The 15,902-nt window shown below is 41.3% G+C and overlaps 1 protein-coding gene across 1 annotated transcript in view; it reads left to right on the top strand.

The window, feature by feature from the left end:
* LOC132398077 (cationic amino acid transporter 3-like) overlaps positions 1 to 15,902 on the top strand; it is a 32,536-nt gene that overhangs the window by 814 nt on the left and 15,820 nt on the right. The gene's annotated exons all lie outside the window — the stretch shown is intronic.

The raw sequence follows: 15,902 nt of genomic DNA, 5'->3' as shown, positions 1-15,902 counted from the left end.
TCCGTGATGAGCATCGCTGCCCAAGCCAGTGATTACAGTTTTATAATTCGGATCAACTGATTACACATACAATTTAAAAATGGCCAGGGAAATTGGCGCGGGATGGGATTGCCGGATGCCCTTGTCTCCAAGGGAGGTTGGTGTCTGATGCAATAATTCAAACAAATGGTTAACATTCAGGGCAGCGAATTCCGAGCCAATTCTCGGGGCGAGCAAAAGAAGCGTCTGAAAGGACCGATCAAATAATCTTAAATGTTTATCAGACCCAACACGAAAGCGTAGAATCACTTCCTACATAACTTGACGGTTTCACGAAGAGGGAGGAAGCAGTTGTATTTCTAATAAAGAGAAGAGCAGGAGAAGGAAGTTGATGAAAGTCGTGGGCGTGGGGTGGGGGGTGGTGGCCAAGTTGTCTGTGATGCGAGAGCCCGCCGGGTTTTCCGGACGCAATCGGAAAATTACACAAATGTACATTAAATCTACAGCACGGAAACGAAACGAAATAGCCTCACCTAGTAAAGTGTTGGTCTTTCTAACCGGTCACGCCGGAATTCCGGCATGCCTCTGAAAGCACGAGCAAGGAATTGGAGTAAATTCTCAGGCGTGTATTCATTTTTATGTCGTCTATCACACCTCCAATTAATATTTAGAGCCCTCACATCTAATATCCAAGCTAAGCACAAAAGCTTATGTTATTATATTTTAAATACAAATCAATCTTTTAGTTCTGATGTTATAAAAGACACATTTCAGAATATAGTACTAAAGCAATAAGTGAGAAATCGGGGGCAAAAAAGATAAGCTGGTTCTGCCATTGTTGGATACCTCGTGAGTGACGGTGTTTTGCCGTTCGCTTTGCAGGAAAGCTTGATAATAGTTACAATGTAAAAAGAGGTAGCCACCGGTGTCCGAGATTCATCAAACTTTAGTACAGAAGCCCTACATTAAAATTGTACTGATTGGACACAAAGAGAGTTTGAAGGGAAGTTGGGCACTGTAGGGGGTGGGAAGAGTGGGATTTCTTTGTGCAAGTATCAGTAATGAATATTTAGTTTCTGATACTGGAGAAGAGGTCAAACAATAAACTAACATGGCAGGAACTGAGCGGTGGGCCGGATCCCAGGTTAGCTTTGTTTCTTCGTGCTGGTTTTTCACTGATAATACATCCGGAACCGTGTGAAGTGATACGTTTTGAAAGGTTGAATAGGAAGGCAGAGTACAAGGTTAATGGCGGGATGCTTGGCAGTGTGAAAGAACAGCGAGACTATCTGCGGGATAGTCCGCGCCCGCGGCTCCCTTGAAGTTGCCGCACAAGATGACAGGGTGGTTAAGAAGGCATATGGTGTATTGTTGTTCATTCGTTGTGGGTTTGAATTCCACTCTCGAGATAATTTAGCAGTTCCGTAAAATTCTGGTGAGACCACATTTGGTGTATTCAGTTCTGGTCACCTCTGGAAAGGAAGGATTTAGGGGGAGATGCAAAAAAAGATTTACCAGGATGCTGCCTGGATTAGTGAACACATTAGAGGGATAATATTAGACAGGCTGCCTCATGGCCTCCATTTCTTGGCTCTGGTCTCAGTCTCTCTGACATTGGACCTTCAACTTCCAGTCCCTGGTTTGGACTCACAAACACCAGGCCTCTGCCCTCCAGACAAGCCGGCCCAGGGGCTTTGACCTTCGGTTCTCTATGTCCAGACTCGCCGGCTTCCGTTTTCGTCCTTCGGGCTTCTGCCTGTGTACTCAGTGGCCTCTGAGTATTGATCCCAGGACTCGCCAATCAGGGGTTCGACTCAAGAAGGCCTCAACATCTGGACTTGCATGGACTTTAGATCCCAGTGACTTGGGGAGAGATATTGGCTCTTGTAGCTCCCTCCCCATCTGACTTCCAACCGGGACTCACTGTCTGCCAACCTGATCTCCAGGGTTGCTGACCTTTGATTGTAGAGCACTCTGATCTGGACTGACCCTGAGTTTTCAATTACTGTCTGACTTCTAAATCTGCCTTATTACTGTCCCTAAACCCTAACCCCAAAAGGGAATTGTAAGCTTGATGCAGGGTCTCAACTCAAAAACTTGACTACACCTTTGTCTGCTCAAATGCTGCTTGACCCACCCCTCCAGTATTTTGTCTTGTGCTCCAGATTCCAGCTGTTCTGTGTTTCTAGTGCTGGCTTGGAATGGGAGGTCAGATCTCATAAGTGAATATGAGAAAAAAATATCCAGTCTTATCTTTAAAGATTTTGCTTCCTTTTTTTAGTTGTTCATTTACGGGATGTGGGTGTCACCAGCTAAGCCAGCGTTTATTGCCCATCCCAAGTTGCCCTTGAGGAGGTGTTGATGAGCTGCCTTCTTGAACCTCTGCAGTCCCTGAGGTGTAGATACACCCACAGTATTTATTTGTCTCAAGTACTTCAAAACATACAGTGACATGTATTGCTTTTGCATCGATGACCTACACAGATAGAGCATTGTGCTGGGGACACACCTCAAGTGTTGTCACGGTTTAGAAGCCAACAAAGCATGCCCACTAATAATTAATTGGAATGCAGGACGAAACCTGTGCAGATGTGCAGATAGCCACTGCCCTCTGTGAATACATGGCTGCTCTGTAGAGAGAGTTAAGTGTACCAAATTCCTGGGAGGACACATCATGGATGACTTCACCCAGTTGCTTAATATCACCTCCTTGAACAAGAAGACATAGCAGTGTCTCTGCTTCCTAACAAGAATGAGGAAAACAAAGCTCCCCCACCCCCCAACCCCATCTTAACTGCATTTGATAGGAGCACCATAGAGAGCATCCTGTCAATCTGCATCTCCATCTAGTAGTATGGGAGCAGCCGAGCATCGGGCTGGATGTCCCTACAAAGGACTGTGAAAACAGCTGACAGGATCATAGGGGTCTCCCTACCATCTATTGTGGACATTTATCAAGAGTGTACTCGGGTGCTTAGTATTATTAAGGTTCCCACCTATCCATCCAGCAACCTTTTTGACTTTCTACCATCAGGCAGGAGACTGATGCATAAAAACGAACAGTCAGGATGGGAAACAGTTTCTTCCATCAGGCCATTAGACTTCTGAACTCCTGGCCGCATTGCATTCAGTGTATCACCAGTTAGTCTGTTCTGTAGTTAACAATATTTAATTTATGCACTTTACTTTGTTTATTTATGTGTAATCCATCTGTAGATTTCATCCTTACTTTCATAAGTTATTGTGTGTTATGTATACTACAATGCTTTAAACCCTGGTTCAGAGAAATGTTGTCTCATTTGACAGCATACATGCATATAGCTAAATGACAATAAACTTGACTTAACAAAGCAAAAAAAACTATGATTAAGAAATATTAGCATAGCCAAGACTCAATTATACACACTTGTTGAGCTGAAGACATGTACAGCTTGTTATAATAAAATATTTTCCATCTCTTAAGAATATCCCTGATGTTTGACTTGGTTTATTATTGCAAAACATATGTTTACAATACTTAAGATAAATTAATTTTATTATTCATACGAATTCTATTTGTACATCTGCATACAGTAATTCATTTAGTGTAAATATTTGATCAGTTTGTTACATGAGAACTGTGGATTGTTGATACATTAGATATGTCAGGTTAGAAAATATCCAGGACGTTTCAAGTACCAAATCCAACTCCAGCTTTAGACAAAAACCTCATGCATAAGTTATACTTTGGTGCAGATTTTCAGGGGTTCTATAAAATACAGTACTTAAAGTGTAAAATTTAATTTTGACGAACTTGAGGGTCATTGGTGGAACAGGCGATGTTAATGACTTTGAATCAAAGAAGAGACAAATATGCTTGATTTCCACAGCTTTTCAATGTCTCCAAGAAAAGAATGTGTTAGTTGACATTGACACAGGAAGGAATTAGGAGCAGGTTTGTTGGTTTCCATTTGAATAGCCTGGAGCATTGAAGGGATAGGATAATAGCTAGATGTTTTGTTTGGTCCCATTACTCCATATCACACTTACCAATGTTTACCTAGTATGGGGATTTCCAAATTCAGTATCAAATGAGAACATTGCACAAAGATGAACAGTTGTAAGGTGGCCTGCTTTATGTGAGATTAAATAAATCCGGTTTTACTTAGAGGGAAAACAGTGTAGATTCAGTATGCACACAGACTACCATGTAAAGTTTTGGTCAGACTTGGAGTGCTGTGCACAGTTTTGGTCACCACACCCAAGGAAGAATATGCCTAGGAGTCAGCATAGTAACTTGATTCCTGTAATGAAGGATTCATCTTTGAGAGTTTGACTGGGACTGCAGAATGGTAGGTAACTGATTTATTAATGACAAACTGTGTGTACTGAGGTACAATGAAAGTGTTTTGCTGGCAATCCACACAGATCATTTCATCACATCAGTACATTGAGGTAGCATGAGGGAAAATCAGTGACAGAATGCAGAATATGGTGTTCCAGTTTGAGGGAAAGTGTAGTACAGGTAGGCAATAAGGTGCAAGGCCAGAACTGTCTTTGTGTGCAAAAGCTCTGTTCAGTGGTCATACAACCGTTGGATAGAAGCTAATTTGGAGCCTGGTGGTAGGTGCTTTTAGGCTTTCGCATCTTCTGCCCAATGGAAGGGCGGGGTGGGGGGGGGGGAGAGAGAATGTCTTGGTGGGTGGGATCTTTGAATATGTTGGCTGCTTTACTGAGGCAACAAGTGCAGGCTTCATGGAGGGGAGGCTGGTTTCTGAGATGTGCTGAGCTGTGTGCACACTCTCTGCAAATTTGGAATCTGTCAAAAAAAAACAACTGCTGGATCATGCATCTGCGGATAGGCTGAGATTGGCCTGTGCTTACTAGTGTTCGGCAGAGTGAGAGGTGATCTCATTGAGACAGGTAAGGTTCTGAGAGGGGTTCCTCAAATTTACATTTACATTTGTTGAGTCCAAGATGGCGGCGCGACGCAGCTTTCAGTGGCCACTCCGGAACTGATTATTTGTTATTTGTGAAGTGGGGTGCCGTGCGCAATCATAATCGGTTGAAAACAGACGTGGGAGCACGGAGGAACATCGGGAAATCTCCAGGAAGACCTTCTTCATTGCTGCTGCTGTTTTGAGGTCCGGGTCTCTGCTGGGAAGAACAGGTCCCCAGTCCTTGGGGTCACGTTGCCGATGGCCGTTGGCGGGGCCGTCTTAATACGCTCAGCAGAGGATGGTGCTCGGAGAAGCTGTGCTGGAGGGGATGGTCGGAGGCTCAGAGGTTTGACGGACTTGGAGTCCACTGCAGTCAGGGCTCTTTCACTGTGTGCTGCGTCTGCGAGGCTGAGTCGGGTGGCGCCGTGGAAGTCCATAGCGGGGTATTCCCTTCTGCTGCCGGTGTAGGATGACGAGTCAAATCAGGACTCTTGAGGACTTGTGGAATCTGTGTTGTGGTTTCTTTCAAACTTATAGTCTTTTAACATCTTTAGACTATTTTTACTGTGCCCATGGTCTGTTTTTTTATCAATTATGCTATTGTTTGCACTGTTGTAACTACATGTTATAACTATATGGTTTTGTGCAGGTCTTGTAGCTTTAGTTTTTGGTCTTGTTTTGTCTGGCGGTTTTGGGTCTCCTTTCCAGGGAACGCGCTAAGATATTAATACGCGTGATATTAATACGTAGCAGCCTCTCCGGACTCTGGATTGGGGATTGCCAAACGTTATGTGGATTTTCTGGTGTAGTCTATTTTGTCATATGCTTTTGTGATATCATTCTGGAGGAACATTGTCTCATTTTTTAACTGCATTGCATTTGTGGTTTCTAAATGACAATAAACTAAATCTGAAATGAGAGAATCTGGAACCAAAATTGGAAGTGCTTAAAGGAGTGCAGATGATCAGATGTTGAACGTGGTCAGGGCTGAGGGTAAATTAATCGGAAAGTATGAGAATGAGATGACGGCTCATTGAATGTTGGAGAAGGCAGTGTGACTTCAGAATCAGAATCAGGTTTATTATCACCGGCATATGACGTGAAATTTGTTAACTTAGCAGCAGCAGCAGGTCAATGAAATACATTATCTAGCAGAGAGAGAGAAAAAATAATAATTTTATTATGACGGACGCTGCCTTTCTGAGACACTGCTCCCTGAAGATGTCCTGGATACATTGTAGGCCAGTGCCCATGATGGAGCTGACTAGATTTACAAGCTTCTGCAGCTTCTTTCGGTCCTGTGCAGTAGGCACCCCCCCCGCCCATACCAGACAGTGATGCAGCCTGTCAGAATACTCTCTACAGGTATGCTCATGAACGGGTAAAGACAATGTAACTCTTTTTGGGTGGCATCTACTTTTTGGATTTAAAAATAATATCTAAACAAAAATTACAAAGTGTTTTTGTCCATCCAAAATCCACATGGTCTCAGAATTATATTTTCTGATCTTCGCTGGCCGTTCTTTACTGATGGCAAAAGAGATGGAATCTGGAATAACAGACAAGGCATTGAAAGAACTCAGTGAGTCAAGCAGCATCTGTGGAGGCAAATTAGGCAAGTTGATGTTTGGGATTAAATGCAGATATAAATAAATAACGAACATTAAATTAACAAGAGTCCTTAAGTGCGTGTAGTATTCCCTTTTGTTCAAGACTTTGATGGCTGAGTGGTAGTAACTGTTTGTGAACCTGGTGGTGCAGTACCTTATACTGAAGGCAGCAGTGAGAAAAGGGCATGTTCTGGGTGGTGAGGATCCTTGATGGATGCTGCTTTTCTACTGCAACGTTCCATGTCGATGTGCTCAATGGCTGGGAGGGGCTTACTCGTGAGGTACTGGGCTGAATCCACTACCTTTTGTAGGATTTTCTGCTCAAAGGCATTGGTGTTCCTGTACCAGGCTGTAATGCAGCACACTTCCCACCACACGTCTGTTAGAGTTTGCCAAGGTTTTTGATGATACGCTGAATCTTCCCAGATTCCTGAGGAAGTAGAGGCGCGGTCATGCTTTCTTTGCAATTATATTTATATGATGCGTGCAAGGCAGGTCTTCCCACACATTCACATTCATAGGAACACATTCCCTGTGTTCCCCACATACACCTGGTTTTCTTCTCCCATTTGTTCATCTTTCTCATCTCCTCATCCTACCTGGTGCACTTACCCATCATCTCTTTCCCATCTCACTTGCAAGTGTCTATATCCCATCCCGCTGCCTTCACATTGCTATATATTAACGAACATATCTGTTCCCTCCCAGTCCAGATGCAGGGTCTCAACCCTCTTGTCTTCGCTGATGTTGCTTGACTCACTGAGTTCTTCCAGCGAGCTGTTTGATGTCTTCTTGAAGGCAGTGACTCATGCTGGTGATTAGTCTTTGGTACTTCAGCTAATTGGCTGTTCTGTGCGGGAGCACTCAGTTGCTGTCAATCACACAGTCTACGTGTTACTGCTTTCTAATAAGATATTAGCTGCATCCAGATAATAAAGTATTCTACATGTTCTGGCAGAGAGCTGCTGTGGTTTAGGAGTTTATGAATACTTTTAAAAGTAAAAAGATCACTTAGACCTTATTCAGAGTCAGGAACTGAAAATGGGCAGCACAGCTGGCATTCAAGTTAATTTTGGTATTATCTTTTGCTGGATTTAAATATTAGTCACACTGTTTCCTGTGTAACTATTCAGGGCTGGAGTTTAATCAGCATGGTGACCTTGTATTATGTTTCAAATCAAATTTATCTTGACAAATTACATCACAAAAACATTAGACCTGAGGTTTGTCTTTATTTACCCTGCCAAACCATAGCCATATCAGTCATGCAATATGTTGAAATTAATTTACCGTCCCTCTGCAGACATTCTTGGCTCAAAAACTGGAACATTCCTGTTTAACTAAAATTAGATTTGCCGGTGGCATTCACAGCTGAGTTGGCTGAAGATTACTGGTACTGAAACACAGATGCAGAACTGCTCCTTGTCTGGAACATCTCAGCACTGTTTGTATGATGGTCATTCCGCAGGAAAATTACCAAACCAGTAATCCAGAAATCTACACTGCAATCCAAAACACAAGAAAACCTGCAGATGCTTGAAGTCCAAAGCAACTCACACAAGTTGCTGGAGGAACTCAGCAGGCCAGGCAGAATCCTTGGAAACAAGTATAGAGTCCACATTTCAGGCTGAGACCCTTCATTGGAATCCAGATCCTGAGTTCCTCCAGCTTTTTGTGTGTTGCCTTGCAATCCAGAAGCTGGCATACAAATCCCACTTTGGCAGTTGTGATTTTAATTAATAATTAGCAAAGTATGCATTAGAAATAATGACCACAAAACTACTAGATTGTTGTAAAATCTACCAGATGGTTGATTCAGAAAACATTCTGGTTTGTTACTAATCTTCCAGGGTTGAAATCTGTCTCTGTCCTTCCTGTCTTGGATATTGCATGACTCCAAATACATTTGTGTGCTTTGAATCTAAAATGCCTTGACATGCTCCAAGTAATCGCTCAGTTGGATGGGAATGAGGAATAGGCTTTCAATGCATGCAGATCCTTATTCTGGAAATTACTAAATGGAAAACATTACAAAAGCTACCACAGTCTGAACATCACACACACATCTCAGTTGAGGGTTATTTATTGTCTGTGTGATAAAGTGGGCCATTGAAATGTAACCTTTTGTCAAGTTTGTTCTCCCACTGATTGTTGCTTTTGTTGTCACTGAATTCTTTTATTCTCTCACTTGTAGAGATTCAAATTAGGATAATATATATATTTCTATTTTAGTAGTAGAGTCAAAGTAAACTATTTGCGATGGTCAGTTTTTTCCAATTAAGACATACCTGTATATGGATTAGTTACTGAAGAGATGCTAGCTGTACTGTTTTCAATACTGGGATCTCTGACAGTCATACATATTTATTTGTGGTAGGAAATGATTCAGAAGGTGTAATTATAAACACAAGAGATTCTACAGATGCTGCAAATCCAGAGTAACACATGCAGAATGGTAGAGGAACCCCGCAGGTCTGGCAGTATCTATGGAGAGAAATAAATAGTCAACATATTTGTCCTGGCCCAAAACATTGACCTTTCCCCCCGCATAGATGCTGACTGACCTGCCACATTCCTCCAGCATTTTGTGTGTTACTACAGAAGGATAAATTGTTCTAGATCGTGTAAACTGCAGCAATGATCCTGTTGCATAATTAGGAAGAATTTAAAAAATCTTTACAATAATCGCGAGTCATTTTGTAAACAATAATCAGCTGGATCAATCTACCCATTCTTAACCCCAGCTAAAGCATATGTACCAAAGTGCAACTCGCGTTTCTGAAGGAAAGCAGATAACATTTTGAGACTGCCGGGCGTAGTGTGGCTATTGATAAAACCATTCTCCTGATGTCAAAACTTCTGCACAAACCAGTTATTCATAAGTATACAAATGCTTATAATGCACCATGACAGGGAGATTTTGAGCTGAAATCACACCGAGCAGGACAGCAGTTAGGGGTATCAGAGGAAGAAAGGGGATCAGAAGAACAGTGTTCTGGGAGCAATTTCTCCCCCTGAACCTCAGTGGGAAACAGTGAGAGAGCCAAATGCACTTCAATGAAGAAACCTACAGAAATCTGCTGTTACTGCTTCCAGTACAACTGTAACATCATAGAGTAGTAGAAATACTGCATAATTACATCATGGCTATCAAGGTTGAAGGTCAATAATCTCAATTTTCAGCTCCTTCAACAATGTCCTTCCTTCCCTCGCAAAGACAGCATTGGGGATGTTTGCCAATGATGCAAAATGTTCATTCCTCTTTACTAGTCTAATTAACACTTAAAAGCTCAACATCGTCCTGATTAAGTTTAAATTGTGCCCTCCCCACCTTCACCCAGACCTTTATTTCCTTCAGCATCAGTGGTTGCAGTGTGTACCACCTACAGCATTGGTTTACAACTCAGCATTGGTTTACCTACACACCTTTCTAACCCTTGACCTGTACCACCAAGAAGGGTGCGGATTTCAGGTTTATTGGAACAGCTGCATACTCCACCAAGCTTCCTCTCTCCTACCTGAGCCTCATGTCATCCTGCCTTAGAAATATTTCACCATTCCTTGATAATGGCTGGAACTTCTTAACCCAACCGCATCATGAGATTACCTCATAATCTCATGAGTTATTCAAGAAGGCAACAGGCTGCCTCTTTCTCAACTAACGGTGGGAATAAAAGCTTTGCCAACAATGCTCAGATCTGGAAAAAAAAGATCTTATAATGCACCGTGATACCCTTGTGACAGCAGAGCTGTTGGTTGGAAGTAGGCACTGTAAGTAGCTTTTGCATGTTCTCTCAGTTCAGCATTAATCCCTCCAACTGAATGAAACTAGTCAAAGGCAAACTGACCCAAGCCCAAAGGAACTTGCAGTTCAGAGCTGGCTCAGCATTAAAACAATTTTATGTCCATCGGATATGGTCAATTGGATTAAGCATGTTTGGATCAGGTTTCAGGTTTTGGATCACCTTTACTTAGAGGTTATGACATCCCAGCATCAGCAGATCTGGAAATAAATGCCAAATTGACTATTTGATTCTTCATTCTGTTGATATGAGAGGTTCTAATCTGGTGCTTCTTACTAGTGATTAATGAGTAATGAAAAAGAAATCCACATAGTTCACTTACTGGTGAGACACCCTGTTTTTAATATAATCAGATAGTGGATTGCATTGTCTGTTGTGAGAATACAATGTAATGTACCTTTTGTTTTGATTTAGAATAATAGAAAATTAGATCATGGAAAGAAGCAATTTGACTCAGTGACACCACGCTAGCCAAAGAAGAGCCATTTAACCAGCGTTTGATGGTGCTGGGGCTGTATCCACTGGAGTTACGAAACCTACCAAATACTGAAAGGCACAGAGAGGATGTGGAGAGGAGTAGTTGGAGAGTCTAGGATCAGCGTGCACATACTCAGAATAAAAAATATGCCCCTTTACAATGGGGATGAGAAGGAAATTCTTTAGCCATGGGGTGGTGAAACTGTGAAATGAATTGATACAAGTCATTGTATATATTTAAAGCAGAGGTTGATAGGCTCTTAGGGTGTCAATAGTTATGGGAAGACGACAGGAGAATGGAATGAGAGAGAAAAATAAATCATCCATGATCGAATAGCAGAGGAGACTTGGGCCAAAGTGACCTAATTCTGCTGCATGTTTTATGGTCAAGTCCCACACTTGTGTACCCTTGCAACTTACAGTTGGCCAAGTGTTCACCTGAATGGGATGGGATGAATGTTCCATAAATAGTGGAATATCCTTAAATAAGGAAGGAAACGTGCCAGAAATAAACAACGATTTCTCTAATTTTTTTATCAGTTAATTGAAGAACACAAACTAATAATGGGCTTCTTTGGTTAGAGGATGGGGTGTGGTGGCATGATAGACAGGGGATCCTGCCCACCATGAAGAAATGAGATAAATATTACAAGGAAAGAATATAGTGCTGTCTCTAGTGTTCCTCAAGTACAGTAGCTAGACATTATTCTGGATTCCTGCTTTCTATGGTATCTAATGAGCCCCCTACAAATGGTGGTTTATATGTGAATAGTAAGTCAAAGCAGGATTAGAAATTAGCTATGATTTGGGGTTGTAGAAGACCCCCATGGCATTGTATCCCCAGTAGTCATCAGCTTGAGACAACATGGGTAATATACATTCAAACCTGGTGATACGTTGGGGAGGGATGATTTGTCTTTCCTAAAAAATAGTTCATATCATTATCTTCTATAGTGAAAGGCCACATCATATGCACACACATCAAGAAACATGATTTGAAAGAAAAATTGTGCTTATTTATCCTTTTCACAAATTCTATAACAGCAAGTTTTATTCCCTGGCTCTAATATTTAGGTCATGATTTATGAGGGCGACTTTCTGTAGACCTAATGGCTGTAATGCAATGATTACCAGTGTTCACACTGCAATATTTATTTTTAATTCAGGGAATAAAATCAAATGCTTATATGTAAAACAGTTGCAAATATCATCTCCATTTTTTTAGGTGAGTGTTCATCCAATATTCTGTGAATGACTGTTTTGATCAGAAGGTTGTTTTGACCTGAAGGTACTTATGATAAATCGGCACTATGTAATCAAATGTTGAAGAGGAAGTACAAACCAAACTTTACAGTAATTGAAAAACCCTTATTGCACAAACTTCTTTTTAGTGAACTTCCTTATGGGAGAGAATTCTTCATTCATCCTTGCACAACCTGACATCATTATTGCTGAGTATCAGTCTGTTAGGAGAAGGATTTAGGTGCGCAATTTGATCTTTGACTATTGAAGTACAGAATTCTTTTCAGTTCCTGATTTCACCATTTCTGGTAAGGGACAGCTATAATATTGTACCTGGTGAAAAGGTAAAGAGGAAATTCTTGGGGGGAAATTCCATAGAAGCTTAGACAGAGGCACAGCGTTTGTGATAGGGTGATAAATGTTTTTTAATATGTGCAGGTTATTAATTTAAGCCTGGATATTCCAAGGTGAAGTATACAATTAGAGCAATGTTTAATTGCTGTTCTGCAGCCTGTACTCTTGAGGTGTATGTCAATGAGACCATAATTCAGCTTGGTTATAATGGCCGCTATACCTTAATTGGCCCATTAGCAAATAAAAACTTTGGTTAATGTGGCAGAGGCCCACACAGAACTGATATAGCCTCTGGTTTCACTACAGAAATAGAGATATTTTAGTCAAGGAGCTAAAACGTTGACATTTTGTGTGCTTGTGAGCCTTATTCAGAGTTTGTGACTGTTCAGGGAACTCAGGAATAATTTTGACACCAGCATGTGCTTCAGATCACACTGAAAGTTTCATCAAAACTGAAAAATACTGATGGAAAGTCATAGGGCTGAAATGTTAAACCTATTACACTTGTTTCAGAAGCTTGCGTTTCCAGCATTTTCGGTTCTTCTTTTAGATCTCCACTCTTCTGATTTTTGATTCCTGGACTTTATCATCTGAGCACAGAGGACAGGTTAGCAAAAGCATTCATAAAAGCAGGTACAGGCAGTCCCTGGGTTACGAACATCCGACTTATGGACAACTCGTACGTATGAACGGACTGCCAGAAAGCCTGTCCATCTCTGCGAACACATGCTGCCTCCAGCATTTTGTGTGTGTTGATCGGTAAATCCGCTCTCCGTCCCGAGGATAAATCTCGGGGGTATACTGGTTGTCCATCTGCTGTAGTTAGATAAAACCCCGGAAACAGTTCCTGTTGGCTACCTGACTGTGCCTGAGGATCAGCGGCCTTCTCCCTGGTCCCGTGGGTCGTGCTGCCCAAGTCTTCCCCCCCCCCACCACCACCAATCTGTCATCCTGGATGTTGAAACGATGCATCGGGAAATTGAGGTGTCTGAGGGTCAAAGGAGTGTGAAATGTACCAGAACACAAAGGGACCTCACTGGGAACAGATTCATAAGCTGGGCTTGTGTACTGGGATTGGAGGCATTCAGATTGCGGAGACATTACTGGGAGGTGGAGGTGGCGGGGAATCGGCGCTGGGGTCTAATGCATAGAAACGTAAAATATATACTATACACTAAGACAAACATTTGACTAACTGACGCTAAATAAGACTGGATGTACTTGTTCTGACTTAATGTACAAATCTGACTTAAAGACAAATTTAGGAACGGCTCTCATTCGTAACCCAGACACTGCCTGTATATGCAAAGACAAAGCTCACAATTCTAGCATTTCCGCTCTTCAACTCAAGACTGTATTTTTGCAAGGCTTTTGGTTTTTACCTCCAATAACAACTCACATGGCTTGCTGTCAGATGTAGCTTGATTTGATTCCCTTGAAGCACCATAGAATGCTTTGCAAAATTAAAAGATGTGTATGTATACAAGCCGACGTTATTAGCTTAAAGGCTACAAGACTGGTAGTTGCTTGTGCATTCATTTTGCATGGGTTTCTCTGACTCATTGCTCAGAAATCATTTTTGTTAAGAAATAGCTACTGCATTAAACAACGACATGTGTCTGTGGGGGCAGGAGGGGAGTTACAATTTTGTTGCAGAAACACAGGAATTCTTGGCTCAACTTTTCTAATGTTATTTTATTGTGGAAGAGAATGAATCTTGTGATACTGGGGTAAGTTACAGCTTGCCCAAGCTATTGATTTGGAATTGATGAAGGAGAGATAATGCCGCCAGTGAGGCCGCCATTTCCTGTGTGGGTGTTAATAGTGAACTAGAGGGTTGTGGTACCAAGATGGAGACTGTCAATCGTAAACAAATAGTCAAGGTAATTTATGTATGCTGCTTTGTTTAGAGATGTGGCTTCCAAAGTAGGTTATATTGCCCCTTCTTGTAATAGTTGTTGAGAAGCAATATGACTCTTCTGTTTGTGGCATATGACGAGAAATCTGGACTGAAGAAATGGTGTTATTTCTGGGCCCACGCTGCATTATTGCCATTCATTGCCGTAGTACAATGTTGGCTAGTATGATCCCTAAACTCTAATCGCACAGTGACGCATTCCTATGAGTTAGGGTATGACATTCATAGGGTAAAGTTCAGAATCTGCCCTTTCGGATCTGCCCTTGACCTCATTTTTCTAGCCCACGGCCCAACCGAGATCTTGCTGTCCCACTTTATGTACCTTCAGGCGAAGAGTCAGGTTATGCCTGAGCTAAAATGATGTCATCACTTTCCCCTTTATTGTTGGACTTAAAGCAATAAATGCTTGTTTGTGGTCATTAATCCATAACAAAAATGGCAGAGCAGACTAAAGGAAAAGGAAGTGCAGACAGTATAGTGTGGAGTACCTGAAATACGGATTTATACCAGCACCAAGCAACCAATAGCAGCCAATGAGTCTGTTGCGTGAAAAAGTTTTTTCAAATGAGGCAATGAAACCACCCAGGCTCCTTGAACATTTGAAGAGAACACACTCTGATAAAGCAAACAGGAATTTAGCTTAATTCCAGCTACTTCATGAAAACTTACAGAAATGGAATGCACTTGAAAACAGTGGTGGGTTGTGGGCTTCATACAACATTTCATTGCTCATTGCTGAATCTGGAAAGCTCCATACAATGGGATAAGAACTGATTCTGCCAGCAGTTAAGGAGGTTCTAAGTACAGTTCTGCATAAGTCTAGTTAAGATTAGTTCAGAGAGGAATATTATTTATTCATTTATTTCTCCTTTCAAGTTTTGTTTTAGCTTCTGCTCCAAAAGTGAGGTAATACAAATTACAGTAAAAACACTTCCTTTATAAGAAGCTATTTTCTGCAGTAACTATTTGGAAACTTGCTTGCCCAATTGGTAGTTAAAGGTTTCTGTTTTCATTTTTCCAACTTACTCATAGACTTTACATTGACCCAAGGTGTTAGTTCTCTGGTGAATTCTGCCAAACAAAATAGCAACTTTTTGATGCAGAAATGTTCAGAAAAAATAATTCCTGCTTATTTTTCACAAATTTCTATATAGACTGATATGTTTTCTCTTTTAAAATTATTGTTACTGTGGATCAGCATATCCTTTTAAGAAAAGAAATGCATTTTCCAGGATTGACCAATATTGGAAAACATTATGTTGAAAACACATGCTGATTCACAATGACCACAGGATTTATTTTTCCTTAATTCCGACAGTGAGAGTTCTGTCACAGAATGACATTGATTGCAGCTCTGAGTTTCAGCCCTGTAAAGCTACCTCATCAAACTGGTAGCAATTGTCTGCCTGTTGAAGATTATGCAGTTGCAGGCTAAAAATATTTAACTAACAAGATCTTTGTGATGATAGATATCCAAAATAGATTTTTCCACATTTGGGTTAACATTGACAAGTGTGTCGGAATGAAACATAAAACAACTGCTTTTTATTCCATTTACAATCTAGCATCCTCCCATCCTTATTGATTTGTATTAAGCCAG

The sequence above is a fragment of the Hypanus sabinus genome, chromosome 8, assembly GCF_030144855.1.
Source record: "Hypanus sabinus isolate sHypSab1 chromosome 8, sHypSab1.hap1, whole genome shotgun sequence".
Classification (NCBI taxonomy): Eukaryota; Metazoa; Chordata; class Chondrichthyes; order Myliobatiformes; family Dasyatidae; genus Hypanus; species Hypanus sabinus.
Note: the sequence above shows the minus strand (reverse complement) of the source record. Positions and strands in the feature narration are given on the sequence as shown.